Genomic DNA, 7500 nt, shown 5'->3' on the forward strand with positions numbered 1-7500 from the left:
TCTTTCTCTCTCTTTCTCCCTCTCTCTCTTTACCTCTCGCTCTCCCCCTATCCCTCTCCCCCTCTCTCCCTCTCTTCCGCTCTTGCTCCCTCTTTCTCTCCTTCCCTTTCTTTCTCCCCCTCCTTCCCTCCCTCTCTTTCTCCCTCTTCCCCTCCCTCCCTCCCTTTCTTTCTCCCCCTCCTTCCTTCCTTCCTTCCTTCCCTCTCTTTCTCCCTCTCCCCCTCCCTCCCTCTCTTTCTCCCCCTCCCTCCCTCCCTCTCTTTCTCCCTCTTCCCCTCCCTCCCTCTCTTTCTCCCTCTTCCCCTCCCTCCCCCTCATTCTCCCTCTTCCCCTCTCTCCCCCTCTTTCTCCCCATCTCTCTGGACTCAGGGATGATGATGTGGCTCTGCCTCGACCAATCAGGGTCCAGCCCAACGTGACGAGGAGCGCTTGTTTCGAGGAATGACCCCGGAACGACGGTGAAGGTTTTCCACACCGGCCAGCTGCTGGGTGCATTTACCGCCGTCGCCATGGAGACGCAGAGCAGCGGAACGCTGGCCGTCCAACGCACGTGTTGTGAATCACGGCACCGGGTACGAGTCAGACCAGCCGCCCAGCGGGGGGACCAGCACACACACACACACACACACACACACACACACACACACACACACACACACACACACACACACACACACACACACACACACACACACACACACACACACACACACACACACACACACACACACACACACACACACACACACTTGCATAGTAAAGAAATATGTAATTCTTATCGTACATAGAAATCAGTCCTGACAATTTGGACACAGAAAAAACACACACCTCTTCCTTTCAGTGTGTGGACTGCACGCACAAGTGCACACTGTCGGCCCTGCTGTTTCATATATCCCTACGTACCTATCTTTATTAAACACACATGCACACACGACACACCCACACGACACACAATCTGCACGGAAGAAATACACAGGGGACAGACGATCACCGAGTTGAACAGAAAGAGACGATCCTTCCCCACACACATACCTCTATACCACACACACACACACACCAATCCCAGCCTCACACACACACACACACACACACACACACACACACACACACACACTGAGCAAACCCGACACACACACACACACACACACACACACACACACACACACACACACACACACACACACACACACACACACACACACACACACACACACACACACACACACACACACACACACCAATCCCAGCCTCACACACACACACACACACACACACACACACACACACACACACACACCAATCCCAGCCTCACACACACACACACACACACACACACACACACACACACACACCAATCCCAGCCTCACACACACACACACACACTGAGCAAACCCGACACACACACACACACACACACACACACACACACACACACCAATCCCAGCCTCACACACACACACACACACACACACACACACACACACACACACACACACACACACACACACACACACACACACACACACACACACACACACACACACACACACACGGCTCCCAGGCCTGGTCAGGGACGCTGTTTTCTAAAACCAAATAACCAACTGACCCCCCTCTTGCCCCCCGCCCCTCTCCACTATCCCAGCCTGCCCCCCCTTCTTAATTACAGAGCGGGACTGAAACAGGACCGAGGGGCGACACAATGCTGTCTTTCTGCAGGGCTGTCCGTCAGAGCTGGAGTGGGGGGTGAGGGTGGTGGGGGGGGGGTGCAGTCAGCACCGGGGTGGGGGGGAGCTGGAGTGGGGGGTGAGGGTGGTGGGGGGGGGGTGCAGTCAGCACTGGGCAGGGGGGGTGGGGGTCCAGGCAGAGAAAGGAAGAAGAAAGAATGTTTGAGAATAAATAGGCTGAGTGCCAAATGTTTGGGGAACGGATCGAGGTTGGGGGAGGGGAGGGGGGCGACTAAAGCTATTTTTACCTGAAAATGGGGGGGGGGGAGGGGGGGGATTGACGTGTGGACAGCTTTTTTCACACCGGTCTGATGTTCATTCACAAAGATCCCTGGCTTTGTGTTCTCTGTTTAAAATCAATTAACGAGGACGTGTTTGTTCTCTGATAACGAGGGTTGCTGCGGCTAAACTAACGACCCGCTGACTAGTGATAAGAAGGGACGATGGCCGCGGTGTGAGAAAACGGCTTTGCACAAACATGAACGGAGATTAAGGAGTCCCCGACAAACAGCTGAGAGTTGGTTCAGGGAGATAAAGAAGGAGAAGCAGGCAGGCTTCAGTCGAACCGCTCAGACCAAACAGAGAGCAGCTCAGAGCCGGCCAGACACCGTCAGCAGAATCACAGACGCTCAAAGTCCAGCCACTCAAAGTGCACCGTGGCCTTCCCTACAATTAGCTTCCTCCTAAATACAGACCTAGCAAACGCAAATTACTGAAGTCAGGCAAGCAGAGGTTACGACTGCTCTCTCTCTCTCTGTCTGTGAGCTCAGACCCCAACGTCCACAGTCTACCTGTGGGCCTCGCGTCCCAGGCAGTGGAGAGTGGTGTGTGTGTGTGTGTGTGTGTGTGTGTGTATGTGTGTGTGTGTGTGTGTGTGAGCCACAGCGGGGCATGGACCAGAACAGCTGGGTACAGCTGGTTATTAGCCGCTAAAACACAATTAGCGCTGCCATGCTAATTCCTCAAAAACATCCTGCAGGATTCTCAGTTGGTGCAGCACGGAGAGAAGGGTTTGTGTCCAGCGACTGGTGCCAGGGACTCGGCTGAACACTGTCAGCCGTCCCCTACGTCCTCCGCTGTGAATAATAAAGCTGACAAACATCATCTCTCACACAGCCACTGGCTCTGATTAAAATAGCGCTTGCTAACTCAATTTGGAAACCCACAACACACGAAAGAAAAGAATGAGGTCAGTGTGTAGGTGGCCTGTGAAGGTCTTTGTATACGTGTGTGTGTCTGTTTGTGTGTGTACGCAAGTGGTTTATGTGTGTCTTGTTTGATAGTGTGTGTGTGTGTGTGTGTGTGTGTGTGTGTGTGTGTGTGTGTGTGTGTGTGTGTGTGTGTGTGTGTGTGTGTGTGACGTGTGTCTTTGCAAATCGTTCTATGCGTTGGTCTGTGCGTGTGTTTGGGTTTTTTCTTTGAGCCTGGGTCTTTGTGAGCGAGTGAGTGAGTGAGTGAGTGAGTCAATGTTTGAATCCGTGCAGATCTGTTGAGGTCTTTGTAAGTGTGTGTCTTTGTAAGTGTGTGTGTGTGTGTGTGTGTGTGTGTGTGTGTGTGTGTGTGTGTGTGTGTGTGTGTGTGTGTGTGTGTGTGTGTGTGTGTGTGTGTGTGTGTGTGTGTGTGTGTGTGTGTGTGTGTGTGTGTGTGTGTGTGTGTGAGCTGTGTGCGTCAGTGTGTGTGGGAGCGACGTGGCCGGGAGTTTGGACCGGGTCAGAAGCCTTGTGGGGACAGTTTATGGAACAATCCAGACCACGACTGTTAGAAGATATAAATATAAAACCCCCTAAGTGCTATTCCCACAGAGTGGAAGCGCAGTGGATCAGCAGAGCCCAGGTGGAGCGCAGAGTCCCACCAACAAACAAAGGCTCTTCCAACGGGCCGTACGTGTTTGGGTTAGCGTCAGCCCTCCTGGCCACCCAGTACGGCCCGGACCCTGGAGGGGGGGGGGCTGGAGGCTGAGCCCAGCAGGTCAAGCCCCCTTCAGGGGAGGAGGGCAGACCGGGAGTCCCTGGGCTGCTCCAGAAGACTTCAGAGACAGACTGGGTCAGGGCCAAACATGCGCGCATTCGCACATACACAACCCAACAGAAACCCGACCACTGCTCATCCTTTTACAAGCCCTCTACTCCTCCCCCCCTCCCCTCCCCCCTCCCCTCTACTCCTCCCCCCCTCCCCTCCCCTCCCCCCCCCCTCTTCCTCCTCCTCCCCTCACTCCCCCCTCTCATCCTTCTCCTCTTCCTCCTTACAAACCAGATTCTCCAACCTTAAGCTGACGTCATGGAGGAGTCAGTGACCGTGCAAGAGGACCTCCCTCAGTATATATCCACCACCATGTACTATAGTACCATATACTAGAGTATATAGTACTATATATAGTATCATGTACTATATATAGTACTATATAGTACTATATACTATAGTACCATGTACTATAGTACCATATACTATAGTACATAGTACTATATATAGTACCATGTACTATAGTATATGGTACTATATATAGTACTATATACTATAGTACTATATACTATAGTATATGGTACTACAGTATATGGTACTATAGTACTATATACTATAGTATATGGTACTATATATATAGTACCATATACTATAGTATATGGTACTACAGTATATGGTACTATATATAGTACCATGTACTATAGTACATGGTACTATAGTATATGGTACTATATATAGTACCATATACTATAGTATATGGTACTATATATATAGTACCATATACTATAGTATATAGTACTATATATATATAGTACCATATACTATAGTATATGGTACTATATATATATAGTACCATATACTATAGTATATGGTACTATATACTATAGTACCATATACTATAGTATATGGTACTATATATGGTACTATATACTATAGTACCATATACTATAGTATATAGTACTATATATATAGTACCATATACTATAGTATATAGTACTATATATATAGTACCATATACTATAGTATATAGTACTATATACTATAGTACTATAGCATATACTATAGTACCATATACTATAGTACCAGTACTATATACTATAGTACTATATACTATAGTATATGGTACTATAGTATACTATGGTACCATATACTATAGTATATAATACTACAGCACCATATACTATAGTACAATATACTATAGCACCATATACTATAGTACTATATACTATAGTATATGGTACTATAGTATACTATGGTACCATATACTATAGTATATAATACTATAGCACCATATACTATAGTACTATATACTATAGTACCATATAATGTAGCATACATGCTATGCACCATAGAACCATAAATGATAGTAAAGTACAATACACTGTCCTATTCACCGCTTCTTCTCAACCAGAGATGGAAACCATCACAACCATCGCAGAAAGAAAAGCTTTGGTCTGAGTCTTTACGACTTTGTTGTTGATGACCAACCAAGTTCGTCATGAATGTTTTTCCGCCACTTCTGCATTACTCCACACATGAGCTCACCCCGATGGCAACAGATGTGGACAGTTGTTCTCAGGCTGATATGTTGAAGTCGTTCCATTGGCCCAAGCATCCTTCAATCACTGAAAAGACACACACACACACACACACACACACACACACACACACACACACACACACACACACACACACACACACACACACACACACACACACACACACACACACACACACACACACACACACACACACACACACACACACACACACACACACACACACACCTGAGTGTGCAGCTGTGATGATGTCAGTGATGAGGTGGTGGGGTGACATCATCCATCCTAACTGGTGTCGTCTCCGCAGCATTCTAACTGGCTCCCAAGCCCCCCCCCCCCCCATTCCTCTACCACCCCCATCGAACCCCTCCTCTGACAACCCGGACCGCAGGTTTGAATCCCGAGAAGACGTGAGTCAGAGGGCCGGCTCGCTCTTGTTTAGGAGAACTGATGATGGACTGAGTGGGACGAGGTCGGGAGGAGGGGGGGAATGATATCCTCTGGTTCACTGCAGGGTTGAACCAGAGAATATCTGCTCCCATCCAGGACCCCGGGCTGGGCCCCGGACCCCGGGCTGGGCCCCGGACCCCGGGGGCGTTCTGGTTCCACCCGGGTACGAGCGCTGTGCTGTGGTGCAGGCTGGTCTACGGTCGGTGGCAGTGTGGGGAACAAGGCGCTGGGGGAACGCCTTCTCCGTTCGCTTCACAGCGGGAGGGACAAGCGGAGGCGCCGATGTCAACAGTTCTTTCCCAAAATGAAACAGAACAGAAAAGAGCAGAGCAGAAGATTTGGACCACAGAGAAATTTGGAGAAAATTATTCCAAAAAGTATGACAATATGTCCCGAATGGATAAAGATCTGACTAAGCAATGTCAGCACATGGAACTGAGGAGGAAGCATAGCTAGAACAACTGCACCATGGGCTGACCTCCTGCCATCGCTGTACTGCACACAGCTGCACCATGGGCTAACCTCCTGCCATCGCTGTAGTGCACACAGCTGCACCATGGGCTAACCTCCTGCCATCGCTGTACTGCACACAGCTGCACCATGGGCTAACCTCCTGCCATCGCTGTAGTGCACACAGCTGCACCATGGGCTAACCTCCTGCCATCGCTGTAGTGCACACAGCTGCACCATGGGCTAACCTCCTGCCATCGCTGTACTGCACACAGCTGCACCATGGGCTAACCTCCTGCCATCGCTGTAGTGCACACAGCTGCACCATGGGCTAACCTCCTGCCATCGCTGTAGTGCACACAGCTGCACCATGGGCTAACCTCCTGCCATCGCTGTAGTGCACACAGCTGCACCATGGGCTAACCTCCTGCCATCGCTGTACTGCACACAGCTGCACCATGGGCTAACCTCCTGCCATCGCTGTACTGCACACAGCTGTTTTTTAGAACTACCACTCTTCACCAGGGAGCTGAAACAGCCCTTATTGATGAGAGAGAGGGGCCTTCTGGGAAATGCGGTCTTTATTCCAGAGAAAACGTACACTGTTCTTAAGCTCCTTGTAGGGACTTTTTAATTAGCTGCTGCTGCTCCGGCTCCTGTCCTTGGAACCGGCTGAATGTTTGATTTGACACGGCGGAGATGCGGTTCAAAACAGATATAGCATTGCCCTTTAGCGCTAACGCTAAAGAAAGGTATACAAAGACGCGTTAGACCTCCTGCACCAGAAGGCAAATCGAGAGATAAGGCGGGGGCCCCCTGGGACCCCTGGAAACGGCTTTTCCACTACTTACAGCCTCCTCTCGTTCATCATCCTGCCTTTACCATCACACACACACAAACACGCACAAACACACACGCACACACATGCACGCGCGTGCGCGCGCACACACCACACCTCTTGTTTCTACGTGATTATAGTGGTCGAAAGACTACAGACACATTTTTGTGTCTAGATTTATTTAAACTTCTGTTGACGTAAATCAAATATCTTCACTCACAGAAACGTTCAGGATCTATCATGAATAAAGTTATCTTCAATTGTTGTTGTTCTACACAACCCTTCTCCTACCAGTGGAGGAGGAGTAGGAGGAGGAGGAGGAGGAGGAGGAGGTTAATGACAGACCTCGGGTAAACTGACCACTCTCATTATCAGACTCAATCCAGTCCTCCTGACATTCCTCTGGACTGAGGTGTAAACACACACAGCCCCGAAGAGCTCTACCACACACACATACACACACACACACACACACACACACACACACACACACACACACACACACACGCACACACAAGCG

The 7500-nt window shown here is 49.6% G+C and overlaps 1 protein-coding gene across 2 annotated transcripts in view; it reads right to left on the reverse strand.

Annotated features, from left to right (window-relative positions):
- The window catches only part of plekhh1 (pleckstrin homology domain containing, family H (with MyTH4 domain) member 1), a 41139-nt gene that overhangs the window by 32774 nt on the left and 865 nt on the right, over positions 1 to 7500 (reverse strand). Inside the window, exon 1 of one of the 2 annotated variants that reach the window (XM_060052895.1) lies at positions 500 to 1177. The exons of the other annotated variant lie outside the window; for it this stretch is intronic. The gene's annotated coding sequence lies outside the window, so the exon portion shown is untranslated. Of the gene's footprint in view, positions 1 to 499; positions 1178 to 7500 lie in introns of those variants that run through there. 2 annotated transcript variants of the gene reach the window in all.

Source organism: Gadus macrocephalus, chromosome 5 (genome assembly GCF_031168955.1).
Source record: "Gadus macrocephalus chromosome 5, ASM3116895v1".
NCBI classification, from domain to species: Eukaryota; Metazoa; Chordata; class Actinopteri; order Gadiformes; family Gadidae; genus Gadus; species Gadus macrocephalus.